General features: G+C 36.6%; 1 protein-coding gene across 4 annotated transcripts in view; it reads right to left on the reverse strand.

Annotated features, from left to right (window-relative positions):
• LOC131430220 (adenylate cyclase type 6) overlaps positions 1-15,065 on the reverse strand; it is a 387,241-nt gene that overhangs the window by 195,786 nt on the left and 176,390 nt on the right. The gene's annotated exons all lie outside the window — the stretch shown is intronic.

Consider the following 15,065-nt stretch of genomic DNA (forward strand, 5'->3'; position numbering starts at 1 on the left):
GATGCTGATCCTTTATCTAACCGAAAAACAAACTCGACCGTTGAAGTAAAACAACAGATAAACTCTTAATCGTGATTGCCAGCCAACCAATATTAAATTCCGAAGCTCGAAACAAACTACCGCGGGCTGTTGTTGGCTGTTCTCACCGAAATCCTGTGTCGAGATAAACAAAAAAGCGGTCCGCATCCTACTCAACATACGGTCGGTGGCGCCTGAAATTTCCGTTTTTTTTTCAACTATGTTTCAAGCAGATGCGAGCCGAAATCACTGACAAAGAGAAAAACAGAATTTTATACGAAAAGAAAAACATGATCTTTGCATGAAATTTTCCAAACCTTTTTCTTTAAAGATAACACAAAGAGGTCAGACGGCGCTGGTCGTGTATTTTATCATCCTGTTTGTGGTAGGCAAACAACGGTCGTAGACTTACGGCAGACCGGACCAGGAAGGAAGGAAGGCGGTGGAAAAAACGAGAAGGAAATTAAAAGGTGGGGAGCCTGCGCTTACTGCAAAACTTAATTGTTGTTGTTGTTGTTGTTTGCCGACAGTTTTGCAATAAACTTGGAACAAGCCTACTTCGGTTTCGCTTCGTAGACTTGGAAACGGGGAACCAACAGAAAAAAAAACTTGACTTTCAAAAAACACAAATGAATGGGAGCCCGTTTCCGTTGAGTGAATTTGAAAGAACACTTTTAAAAGCGGCAGCAACATGCATAAGAACAATCCCATGCCGCGGTTGAATGTTTTTTTTGCTTTGATAACAAGCTGAACAAACGGACTAAAAGTTTTTTTGTTTTCATTGGCATAAAGTAGCTTCGGAGTTTATTTTTTTTTTTCAACCAACCGCCCCCAACCAAACAAAACTATTGCCGCTTTAATGGCGCTCTTGAAAACACACACACACAACAGAAGGAAAGTTTACCGCAGCGGTGCCTCAATCGTCATAATATGATTGCTTTTTGAATATCTAGCAGCATCATAAAATAACAATAACCATAAAAATCGAATCGCTTGGGAAAACCGACGGCCATATTTTTTTTTTTTTGTTTTGTTTTCGTCCTCCACCCGACAGCGGTGAAAACACGGACCAAACGAACAATCAAATCATCGTAGTAAAGCCACTCGGGCGTTTCCGACAGCGAATGGTCCCAATCTGAGGGGAGTCTGTGCTCAGGTTACCATAAAACCCTCCGGACGCGGCAAAGAGAAAAACAAAACAGAGAAAAAAAAGCATTGAATTCCGCTTAGACGGTCGGCTATCGGTTCCCAACAAAGCTCGGTTGATTTCAAAGGGAAAACCTCGGAAATCGAATAACACTACACTGGCGGGATTCGTTTTTTTGTGTTGTGGTATTCCACACCTAGCCACGCTCCGTTGTCCGAGTGTGAGGCCGACGCCCATTCCCACGGCAAATCCATCGAATCCAATCGCCAGGAAAGAAGCAATTTTCCAGTTGACATTTATCACCCTACACCCTACAATCGAATGGGGGAGGGGCGAAGTCCATCGACAACAACAGTCCACAAAGTAAGCCACAAAATTGTCAGTGCTGGTGAACCAAGATGTGCTTTCTGTGGCCTGAAATAATGGCGTGATCTTGGCGCACACCAAAAATATAAGACCTAAGGAACACCGTTTGCCTAGCGTTGGGAAACGACTTAGATTATAGCCATAAGCATACACACACAAACAGGCACTCATACACACCTACACACACAGAGAAAGAGATCAGTGGAGAGATTGGTTTTTTTTTTCATATTTGACACATGCTAGGACATTCCAGCATAAGTGCGCTGGGTCTGCCTGTTCCATATTAACAAAGTAGACAGCGGAAGAGGCCAACGGCTATCCGTGTCTGTTTGGTTTGGCACGCCGTTGTTTTCGCCGCAGTAGGCGGTGAGTGTGTGTTTGTGTGTGCTTGGGTACGCGGTCACGACTCACAGTGGGAAAAAAAACAGATTACAAATTTTCACCGGCCTGGACCACATTGGATTTGAAACTTTTATGAAGGTAAAGATGAAACTTGGCATTGTGACATTTTGCTCTAGTGAAAGTTATGAAACAAAAAGTCAATTGGAGATTGATTCGTTCGGCATGCAGAGTCCGAGAAGTTTTTTGTTTGGAGTGCCGATGAATAAAGTTTTACCTAATCTCCGAAGATGATTGGATTCGGCCGGAATTTCATTGTAATAAAACATTAAACGGTATTCCGATCAAAGATTAATTCACTTTAACTTGGATGGAAATTGTATTGTAGTATGCGGGACAAGGCTACCAAATTTTGCTCGTCCATAAGGAAAATCCGAACTACTCGTGTGCCGAAATTGTTGAAAGTCCCCATCGTAATTTTTTTTTTCGGAAAACGTTTGTTCATAACCAGTAAAACGATATCGGATTGGAATAGAAAGTTAGAAAAGCTGCTGATGAACCCTGGGTCGCCACAAAAACTTAATGTGTGCCCAGCAATGGACTAAAGCCGGCTCTGAAGTGTTCTGAAGCATCGGTTTGCTAAGTTTATCATGGCATGCTTTTCGTAGACTACTCGATCAACAAGGAAGAAGAAAATTGTATCTGAGATGGTCTAGTTTTTGCAAACAAAATCGGTCATATTCTGGCCTTGTTAATAATAACATAAATTATAACTTAAGGGACGGGTAGGGTCTAACATGTCTGAAATATCTTATATATTTTTCTTTGTATTTTCTTCCAGTAAAACATTTCAAGAATATTCTGTGAAATTTTCAAGTCTATCGGAACAAAACTCAGTAAGTTATGGGCCTTTATCTTAGCTTATCTCATACTACGAAGAAGTAAGAGCTTGGCGCACAGGCCCAAGATTTCTGCTTCGATTGACTAAAAAACTTGACAAAAACTTTTTCGAAATCTTTCATTTCAACAAAATAAAAAAAATATATGTTTTTATCTTTTTTTATATATATAAAAAATAGTTATAGAATTCGCTCAAACTTTAGAAAAATTTTCCGAGGTCCGGAGGGCCGAATGTCATATACCAATCGATTCAGCTCGACGAATTGAACAAATGCTCGTGTGTGTTGTCAACTAAGAGTTCGAAATCTCATAGATGGCTGGACCGATTTTGATAAAACTAGTCGCAAATTAAAGGTCTCCCCGTCACCCTGAACGCTATTAAATGGTTTTGAGATCGGATGTTTACTTTTTGAGTTATACGAAGTTTATGTCAAAATTTTTAGTTTTTTGACAGTATCTGTCACAATTGACCTAGAAAACAGAATATGTTTCTTTACTTAGATTCCACACGGTAAAAGCTATCCAACAAGCTATAGATTGTTAAAATCCGTTCATTTTCAACGGAGATATCGACATTTTTGTATAAGCGACTTTTCCCCCTATCCCAGCAGTAGGAGTTTTGAGCGCTGTATGACAAAGCAATGCTTGAGAGCAACGTGAAACATGATTTTTTATACTGTTACATACAATTGTTTCTAAGTACCAAAAAGACTGTGTACAGCATCCTTTTTCATGACAATTTGCCCCGGACCGATTTTAGCACGGTTCGTTTTTGGCAACATAATCGTTCGAATATGAAATATGTAAACCAGATGATATCAGCATTTTCGAGTTGGAAGTAATTCCATAATTATATTCATTTAAACTACTTACAGCAATAAATGCTGGAAGAACATGACTTCCATATACCATTCGAATCGAGTTCGTCGAGATCAGCAAATGCGTGTGTGACAAATAATTTCACTCAATTTTCTCGGAGATGGCTAAACCGTTTTCTACAAACTCAGATTCATATGAAAAGTAGTATACTCCCAAACAAGGTTCCTGAATTACGTTTGGATCCGACTTCTGATTGCGGAACCACAGGATGATATGTGAAACGAAATTAAAAAATGCAATTCATTTTTCTCGTAGATGGCTAAACCGATCTAAGATTCAAATGAAATCTAAGAATCATCTATGATTCAAATGAGAGGTCTTAAAATCCTATAAAACATCTTACTTTTTCGTCAGATCTGACTTTTGGTTTAGGAGATACAGGGTGATTAGTATAAAAATGTCTATTTCACATAAATTAATCAGGTTTATTGGGTTTGCAGATTTGGATAGTCGATTACCAAATAAATTTATTTCAGTTTAAGCGGTATTCGTTCTTGGATTTGGAATGTACCCCCAATTTTTATTTCGCACTACAATTTCTCAAAGATGTCTACACACTCCTCAGGTGAACTTAACTGAATTCGGCTACACCGATTTTAGAATTCCGGTTCCAGTATTGAATCGTTCCTCAAAGCTCAATCATTTTCTCAAAAAGGCCAAATCGAACTTCAAAAACAAAAATTCAAATTAAAGGACTTAAGGTCCCATACAAAATTGGTGAATTTTATCCGATTCTGTAATTACAGATGATGAGTTTTTCAAATTCATACCGATATAGAATATGTAAATTGTTTGGCGTATTAATTCATGGCCATACGAATCATGTTGGGTTATGCTAGTTTCTGAATACCGGCTCTGGAAGTACCATATATAATGACGAAAAACTCTAAAGTGGAACTTACTTCGACATCTCATGGAATGTTCAAATGTAAACATCTCATGGAATGTAATGAGTGATTAAAATTTCAATTTACCGTTTAAAACGACGATAATTACAATAATGTCATGAGAACTAAAACTCCAAAGAATATCCATGCAAAAAACACATGCGGATTGATAAAAAAAAGGTATCATCTCACTGCTAGGTGGATTAATCACGTTTTTTTTTAGAATGTTAGACCCTACGGGCTTGAGTAATAAATTGTTTCCTTCGATTTTATGGATATAAAATTTTACACGAGTTTTTTCTCGAAACCGCGTCCATCGTCACTCAGAAACATCTGCACATTTTTTTTTAAATATCGTTGTTTGTTACGTTGGGGAACGGGGATTTGCAGCTACAAAATGGCGATTTTTTTCGTGAAAAATCCCAAACTTCAAAATTCACTTTGAAGTAGTTAGGGGACAAATAGTGCTCAGATGCTAAACACGCGAAACAAAATGCTTTCAAGACGTTTTTCATACTTCGGGCCAAGAAATGCAACTATTGGAGACATTTTGTCGAAGGTTTGTCAAGCGAAACCTTTTCAATGATGAAATTTTCCATAGCACTCATGTCTTGTAACAATAACGCTCTGTTCATCTGGGTATCGAATTCTCTGCGGAGAAAACGGAGCTGATCGTCTTTTCAAGAAAGCATGATCCCGCGCAGCTTCAGCTTCATATGATGGGAAGAATGATCCAACAGGTTTTGACTTTCAAATACCTTGGAGTGTGGTTTGATTCCAAATGCACGTGGGGAGGACACATTAGGTTTCTGATAACAAAATGCCAACAAAGAGTAAATTTTCTTCGAACAATAACAGGATCTTGGTGGGGTGCTCATCCGGAAGATCTAATAAAATTGTATTAGACTACGATACTTTCAGTGATGGAATATGAATGCGTTTGCTTTCGTTCCGCTGCAAACTCTCATATTATCAAACTTGAGCGAATTCAGTATCGTTGTTTGCGAATTGCTTTAGGCTGCATGCATTCGACACATACAATGAGTCTTCTGGCGGGAGTTCTTCCATTGAAGAATCGTTTTTGGGAGTTTTCATCGCGACTGCTAATAAGATGTGAGGTATTGAATCCCCTGGTTATTAATAACTTCGAAAGGCTAGTTGAGCTTCAATCTCAAACAAGATTCATGACAGTATATTTTAACCATATGTTACAGGAAATTCACCCTTCAAGATATTTACCTATACGTGACACCCTCTTAAATGTCCCTGACTCAACTCTATTTTTCGACACATCCATGCAGTGTGAAGTGCGTGGAATCCCGGAACATCTACGCTCGATGGAAATCCAAAAAATATTTTCAAGTAAGTTCAGGCATATTGACTCTGAGAAAATATTTTACTCGGACGGATCACGAATTGAAAAGGCTACTGGGTTTGGTATATTCAACAATAATGTTTCGGCTTCATTTAGGTTTCAAGAACCTGCATCTGTTTATATAGCAGAGCTAGCAGCAGTTCATTATAGTTTGAGTGTAATCATCACATTATCTCCAAACCATTATTTTCTCTTCACAGATAGTCTGAGCGCAATTGAAGCCATTCGCTCAAACGCTGCTGGCAAAAATGAACCACTTTTCTTGGGCAAAATAAAACAGTGCCTGAACGACATATTGAACAATAATTACCAAATCACAATAGTTTGGGTCCCGGCTCATTGTTCCATTCCAGGCAATGAAAGAGCCGATATTTTAGCCAAACGTGGTGCTATTGAGGGTGAAATTTATGAGAGACCGATTGCTTTCAACGAATTTTATAGTGCGTCTCGCCAAAGAACACTTGCCAGCTGGCAAGCTTCTTGGGATAAAGATGATCTGGGTCGGTGGATGCACTCAATTATTCCGAAAATATCGACAAAGGCATGGTTCAGGGGACTGGATGTGAGTAGGGATTTCATTCGTATGATGTCCAGATTCATGTCCCATCACTACACGTTAGATGCACATCTCCTTCGAATTGGACTTTCCGAGACTAATCATAGTGCTTGTGGCGAAGATTATCGTGGTGTGGAGTATCGTGATGTCAGATCTCAACTAATAAATTCCTTGCGTACACAAGGTAAACTATCCAATGTCCCAGTTCGCGACATTCTTACTTGTCGCGACCTTACATACATGAAACTTCTTTATCATTTCATTAAATCCATTGGAGTTCCAATTTAAATTTTATTTTATGTTAGACTGTTTTTTCTTCCATGAGTTCAACCAATAGCCAACTATATGATATTGAATAAAAGTGATGAACTGATAAAAACAAACCTGAAACAGTTATAAGATCATGTACAAAATAAATGTATTTTATTTAATGTAGTTTATAATAGCAAATCGCTTGATAAAAACAGTGTTTAGATTAACTAATGAATACCAACATACTAATATGATCTCGAAATGTATTAGGTTTAAAGTACTATGTATTGTGGATGCCACGGCGAAGAAAAACTTATGTATATTACCTATGAAATATTCGTATTTATGAAGAAAAAAAAACACAAAAATTTTTAAATAAATCAAACATTGTTGGAGTCTAGAAAAAATTCTACTCTAACAATGCTACGTTGATTTATTCACTTTTGATTAGTCTGCGCTGAGATACAGTGGACACGGCAAGACAAGATTCAAAAATACCTCTTCACCATATATTGCTCAATATTTTTGAACGAAAAAATTACAAAATGTTGTTCGAATGATGCTGCATGCATCATGCAAACCATTTGAATTTATTTTGTTGAACGATAATTTTGAAAAAAAAATCACCAAAATGATTATTTTTTCATTTTCGGAAACAAATCAATAGAGTTCAATACAATTCAAGCATCGATTTGAATCCAAGCTTGTAAAAATTATCTTTGAGGAAACATTTCAGAACTAAAAGTTTTCACACTCTACCCTATAATTCCGGAACCGAAAGTCGAACCCAAATGAAATTCAGAAATTTTGTATGGGACCATAAGAACTTTCATTTGAATCTAAGTTTGTGAAAATCGGTTCAGCCATCTCCGAGAAAAGTTAGTGCAAAAAAACGTTACATACACCCAGTGACAGACATTTTGCGTACTCGACGAACTGAGTTGAATGGTATATGACACACGGTCCTCCTGGCTTCGGTTCAAAAGTCGATTTTCACACTGAATGCATAACTTTTCTATATGAGAAGGGCAAAAATTAATTCCTACGAATTATTCCGTGAAAACTATTTAAATTACATTAAGTAATTTATTACAGATTACAGATTATTACAGATTATTATTGTACTGTTACCTAAATCCGATAAGATGCCACCGTAATCATAATCATTTATTTACATGGAAGTGCAACTCTATAGCCATTTAGAATACAGAATCGCCGTTCTACGACGACCGTAACAATTATCTTCAATGACGATTCTCTGTTGGATGGTCGTGCTGGCGCTGGTGTCTACTGTCGTGAAATAAGACTAGAGCAGTCTCATTCACATGGTGCATGCTGTACTGTGTTCTGTGTGGGGTATAATCGATATTTCAGCAGTTAATCTGTCGTGAGCTTCAAAGGTACTCAGTTCGAATGATTCGCGATCGAATCTAGTGGCCGCATGTCGAACTCAAAATGAAGACCACCACCTTTCAAATATTGTTAACTTTTTATGGGTGAAGATTTCAAACTTGCGCTCAGACAAAAGAATTTCACCTAGATTTGAATTCGAAAATGTCAAAATGTACATTGTATTTTTCCTAGTATCATTGCAGCATTCTGATCAGAGTGTGTGGATGTACACTTTGACCTAGCAAAGAGCAAATTCTCAGAGAACAAACCTGCCTACCACTTAAAGACCATTTTAGCAATTAGATTTTCTAAGAGCAAAAAACTTCACTGATTTGAGTGTTCTCTGCAGTGTGCGTTTAAAAAGTTTAGTTTGTGTGATTGATTTGCGCATTGAGAACCCCTTCCATGTCCACCAAAAAAATTAATAAATCTAATCTTTTCCTATATCAGACACACATCTCCAACGAACATACATTCATTTCTTCCTCCCTTTTGATCAATTTTTACTTATTTGTGCTCGTATCTATAGTAGTTTAAATTTTGGTTCCCAAAGAGGTTCAACAGTGTAACTACTTTGATTTGATTCATATCTTAGACTCTTTCTATAGCCAAACTTCACAAATTTTCAATATATTGAAGAATGATCATTAAAATTCGACTATGTTGCCATGCAAATGATAGTTTTTTTCGTCTTGTCGTAGGGACACGAGTGACGTTGGTATTGATGCTCTCTTCTGTTGAACAAAGAAACGAACATGCATTCTCTCTCTTCGTTCGTGTTGAATGTTGTTGTAACCTTCCAATCATCATCTCAAAATAGCAAAGCCTACTGCGTTGGGCATAACAAAGCACAGTGGTCCGAAATGATAAATTATTAACATGAAAATATTTTCTCTATTAGGTATTATTATTTTTTGATGACCGATGTCTTCACAAAAGTTGTTCGTAATCGAACTGGAACTTTTTCTGAAATAAAAAGTCATTAGGATGATGTCATGTTTGGATTAAAACCTGAAATCTTACTTTCTTAATTGGATTTTAAAATTATTGCACTTTACTACGAAGTTTCATGAAAAATTTATTTTTCTTTGTTTGATCGAATTACATTATTTTTGGGAGAGAAATTAGGGTGTCTCTTAAAAATCATCTCTCTTGTTTGAACTTTTTTGTGAGTTCTAGATCGATAAAAATAGGTTCTAAACTGTTTCTAAAATATTATATGATGCGGGTTTTACTTTTGTAGCTCATTTAAATAAGTTTCACTTCAACCTGAGCAGCTCAACCTGAACTGTTTCAGCTCGATCCGTTATGTGCTAATAGTTAATCTTCATCACACACTTAACTTCGTTCGGTAATTTTTGACAAGTTTTGAAAAGCCGAATTACGGAACATTTTAATTTTATCGATATATCAGCACAATTAAACATTTGTTGGCAGCAGTACATTAAGCTATCGCTATTTTGAAGCATAATTTTTAAATATGATCAGTATCTAACGGGAAAAACAGATTGGAAAAATGACATGCGAAAATGACGACGTAAAGGAAAAATAAAACCGCGAAAATGTTACCGCAGAGACGGGACTCGAACCCGTAGCTAACTCATAACCGGAGCAATTGTTTTACCAATTAAACTACCCTGCATATGAACACACACGAAGAGATAGCCCAATTGATTAGAAGAACCAAGCATGCTTCTTGATCACCACACACTACACTATCACATATTAGCTGAGATCGTCATTGTTAGATGTATGACACTGATGTGGACCCCGATAGGTTCTTAAGATTATAAGTAAACCTTCACTTAAAACATTCTTTTTGTTTTCAAGTAGGTGCTTGAAACGTCAAAAGATCTACTCGTTCATTTGCGAATAATTTCAGCAATTTTTTTTCTGAGTGATTCAAATTAAAAGAATTCAAATAACAAGTACTCAGATATGCACTTCTAAATAAATTTGCCATCAATTTAATGAAAACAAAATTTCAAGTTTGAAATTTGGGATCCACTTGAAAACGAACCCGTTTTTCACCCACCGTGCGATGATTTCGTCGAAACGAATCTGGCGGAAAGAATCCGGGATGAGAAATTCTTCACGTCACGGCTGGTGAAGATGGCCCTAATAGTGATAATAATTGATGAAAGCGGAAGGACTAAGGTCGAAACCGCCGTTCAACCATCGATGGTTAGTGGTCGGACGAATGTTTTTCACGTCCAACACAAGATGTTTTGATAGCAAATTGACGATCGGTTCGTGTAGGCAGGATGATTATGGCAGTTGGATGCGAAAATGGGTATTTGGTTGTGGTTTCATTGAAAATAAACATTCGATATTGATAGGAACTGTCCTGTCCTGCTTTCCGGGGATTTCGATTATAAATAAACTCGATTATCGATTGATTTAAAATATGCGTGGACAGTGACGGAGTGTTTATATTTCATTTACAGAAGTAATATAATCATAGCCTGCTACGATCTACTGGATTTCATTACCACTTCCAACAGGGAAAAAAACCAATTCCATTCACTAAATAAAAACTGACGTGTTGCTGGTCGTCATACAATCACTTGCCGATTAGGCCCCCGCAATTCCACTCCCCCTTACCAATCCGTTTTCGTCGGAAATTGCTTCACATTAATCAATTTTTATTATTTCTCTTCCCACGATCAACAACTATTCGCGTGAATTAAAATGGGATTGAATTATGTGACCTACATTTCCACATTCGACAACCAATTTATGGTTCATTCTCTTTTTTTCTGTTTGCTGAATTTGGATGGTAGGATATCTCTTCTCAATTTCTATCGTAGGCCTTGTGGTGCGTTATCAACACAAAACCTGACTTTTCGACGTAGATTTTAATCTAATTCAATTTGCCGAAATGACAAAATGTCTGTTTAAGAATGTAAGGTTTTCAGAACAAATTTTCCCAAACTTGTTTCATATAAAATTAAAACTGAACAGAAAAATATGATATTTTCACTTCAGTTTACAAATATGCCCAGTAACAAACATGCTCAATTTTTTTTTTGAAATAATTTCGGAAACGTCTCCAAAATATCTCAGATATGTTTCTTAAAGTATAACTAAAGCATCTCAATCTCTCCCTTCAAATACCACCTCAAATTACCAGACAAAAGTTCCCAAAATGTATCAAAAGACAAGAGGTGAACTTTAAAAAGCAAGAGCAAAGATACAAGAGTTGAGAGTCGGAAAATAACAGTTAAGATTCAAAAGCCAAAATCTTAGGGCCAAAGTAGATTCAAAATGTCTAAAACAGTCCCAAAAATGTCTTGAAAACAACTACAAGATAACAAAAATGTTTCGAAATTATCTCAAAAATAATTCAAAAGTATCTCCAAAATGTTCGAAAACCAAGAGTCCAAGAAAACCAAAAGTTCAAGAGTCCAAGAGTCCAAGAGTCCAAGAGTCCAAGAGTCCAAGAGTCCAAGAGTCCAAGAGTCCAAGAGTCCAAGAGTCCAAGAGTCCAAGAGTCCAAGAGTCCAAGAGTCCAAGAGTCCAAGAGTCCAAGAGTCCAAGAGTCCAAGAGTCCAAGAGTCCAATAGTATAATTTGTAAAATATCTAAAACTTATCTCAGAAATGTAACAAATGACTCGAAAACGACTATAAAACGAAAAATTTGTCCCAAACCTGTGACAAAGTTGTCTCAAAATCACATTTTAAAAGTGTCTCAATTTTTCTTTTGAGAATAGGCATAGAAAATCCCAAAATTGTCAGAATAAAGTTTCCAAAACTTTTCAACAAATACAAAAAATTAACTCAACAGACAAAAGCTGATATTCACAAACCAAGAACTGTTAATCAAAATCCAGAAATTAAGAGCCAATTGTCACTAATTTGCTTGTGAATCTCTAGAAAATAACTCTGAATCGACACAAATGTCCTGGAAATGTTTCCATATTATATTATTCCGCGGATGAGTTTGTTGTAGGCCAATTTTGGATTTTCAGTCTGAATCACAGGATTAACTTGCAAACTTTCATACATTCCATATAAACTTTCTATTTAATTTTCTTCAGATTTTGCAGGACGACCATAATCAATGATATGCAGATGGCGCTTCGATCGGTTAACTTCGTTTAATTTTGGGTAAATTCTCGGTTTCCATCGCTTGAACTTTTTTGTTTCGCGAATCAGCGTTATTCAATAATTTACACTTTTCACTAATCAACACAGAATTGCCACAGCTACACCTTCACTCAAAATAACTGTTTCGATCAATTAATTTACTACAGGGTCCGGCACTCGAAGTGTAACCAACTTCAGACCGCTCGCGCAGCTGACGCACGGGCATCAGCTCTCTAGAAATTTGCTAAATGACAGTTCGGAGTTGTATTGTTTACAAGCGCAAGAAAGCATTTTGCCAAAAGTGAACGCGAAAAAAATATCTTGACTTGAGAGAGCGAAGGAGTTGCTTCGTTTGGCCGAAAGCGGTCAATTTCCGAACATTGTATTTTCTGACGAGAAAATTTTTCCAATTGAGCAATTCGTAAACTCTCAAAACGATAGGGTTTACTTGACCGACCGTTCATACGAGAATTTGAGTCATCGATTGGCCACCAGGAGGCAGCACCCGCAACAGATAATGGTTTGGGCCGCTGTAACCGCAGATGGGCGCTCTCCAATCGTTTTCATCGAGCCTGGCGTCAAGGTAAATGCGACATATTATCGGGAAAGTATTCTGGAGGTTGCTTTGAAGCCGTGGGCAGACAAACATTTCGGTGGCAGACCATGGACGTTTCAGCAGGACTCGGCACCGTCTCACAAAGCTCGAGTGAACCAAGAATGGCTGAAAAACAACGTTCCGAACTTCATCACGTCCACACAATGGCTCTCGAATTCACCAGATGCGAATCCAATGGATTATTCTCTTTGAGCCATTTTGAAGAGCAAAGTCCGAACTAAAAGATACACCAGTCTCGAGGCGCTGAAAAAAGTTATTGTCCGCGAGTGGGCCAAAATACCTGCAAGTCACATTCGGCCAAACGAAGCAACTCCTTCGCTCTCTCAAGTCATAAAGTCAAGGCAAAAGGTGGTCATATCGAGCAAAAGTGAATTGATTCTGAATTTTGTATTATTTTTACACATTTTGTACTTTGAATTAAGTAAAAGTAATTTTCCAAACTGAATTTATGGCCTTTTTAATTGGTTACACTTCGAGTGCCGGACCCTGTATAAGTTATTTGAAACACATTGGTATTAGACTTTTATGGAGAGCAACACTTGCACGCCGCATCGTACTCACAGTGATGCCAACTGTCCCGTTCCTGGAACGACTTAAGAGTATTCCAAAAAGATTTCGAACATTTACATTAAAGTATCTTAACAATGTTTCAAAACTAGATCCGAAATATCTCAAAATTTAGTGGCTTTTTTAGAATTGATCTGGAGATATCTTTAAAATGCCACAAAAATTATTTAAAATAGATTTATATATGCTTTCAAAATGTTCCAAATATGTTTCGAACATTTTTCAAAAATTTCGTGAGACTGTTCCGAACTCTCAAAATCATTCAATGACCTTGTTTTGTAAATATATTTTAAACGTTTGACAAATTTCAGGAAAAAGAGGGATACAAAAGTATCGAAAAATGTACTCTGGCAGCGTTATAAAAGTGTTCAAAGATAGTTTCGAAAATGGTCCAAAACTATCCCAAAAATGAATTAGAAACATTGTCCTAACATCTAAAATATAAATTAAAAAATGTTGCACAAAATTTCTAGAAATGTTCAAAAAACATCTTGAACAACATTTCAAAAATTTATCGAAATGTGTTAAGTTCAAATTGTTCCAAAACTGGTTTTAAATTATGTTAAAATGTTTCTGAAATGTGTCCACAAATGTTTTGAGAATGTTAACGGAATGTCTCGAATCTGTTTCAAGATTTCCTAAAATATGTGTCCAAATTGCCTCCAAAATCTATATTTTTACGTGATTTATTGTCAGTTAGTAGCATTACTGTATGTATCGAGCATAGTTATTCACTTCTTTTTGCCATCTTTCTGGTGCAACTCGGATATCGTGTTGAAAAAAAAATCAGTTTTTGGATTGTTCGATCAAATTTTGGGATGAACATGAACTTAGCGAGGTACCTCTCGCCGATGATAACGCAAATAGGCGAATAATTGGTTGCTAATTAGTTGGAGATTAGCGACGGTAATTTTGAATTTGTTGCTCTATTTTTTAAATTATTTTTTAGTACTTCAATAAGTTCATATGAAGTTATCCCAAGCACCTCTTCCAAATAAGGTTGAAAAAAAAAAATGGAAACCCAGTTTGTTACTTATTAGTTGCTAATAAGTTACGGTGGTTTTAAATTTGTTGTTAATTTTTTTTTAACTTTTCGAGTACTTTGCGAAGTTCATATGAAGTTAACAAAGCACTTTGGAAGGGAAGCTTGAAGACAAATCGAAAACCAGCGACTAGTTTGTGGTTAATTAGTTACGTTGGTTTTGAATTTGTTGCTCTCCCAAATAAGCTTAAAAACTAATTGAGACCCAGTCGATAGCTTGTTGATTATTAGTTGCTAATTAGTTACGGTGGTTTTGAATTTGTTGCTCAATGTAGCTTACGAGTACTTCGTTCACTCCATATAAGTTCATAAGTGAAGTACTCAAAAAAAATTTAAAAAAATTGAGCAGCAACTTCAAAACTACCGTAACTAACTAGTAACTAATAAGCAAATTATCCACTGGGTTTCGATTTGTTTTCAAGCCTGTTTAAGGGGGGTGCTCCGTTAACTTTAAATAACCGTAGTGCTAAGTACTGCACTAAGTTCATATAAAGTTAACAAAGCACCCCTCTTAAAGAAGCTTGAAAACAAATCGATAAAAAACAAGAAAAATTTCAAAACTACGTAACTAATTGGCAACTAATAAGCAACAAGTTTTCAAGCATTTTCAGGAGAAGTGTTTTGTTAATATGAACTTAA

This window comes from Malaya genurostris, chromosome 2 (genome assembly GCF_030247185.1).
Source record: "Malaya genurostris strain Urasoe2022 chromosome 2, Malgen_1.1, whole genome shotgun sequence".
Classification (NCBI taxonomy): domain Eukaryota; kingdom Metazoa; phylum Arthropoda; class Insecta; order Diptera; family Culicidae; genus Malaya; species Malaya genurostris.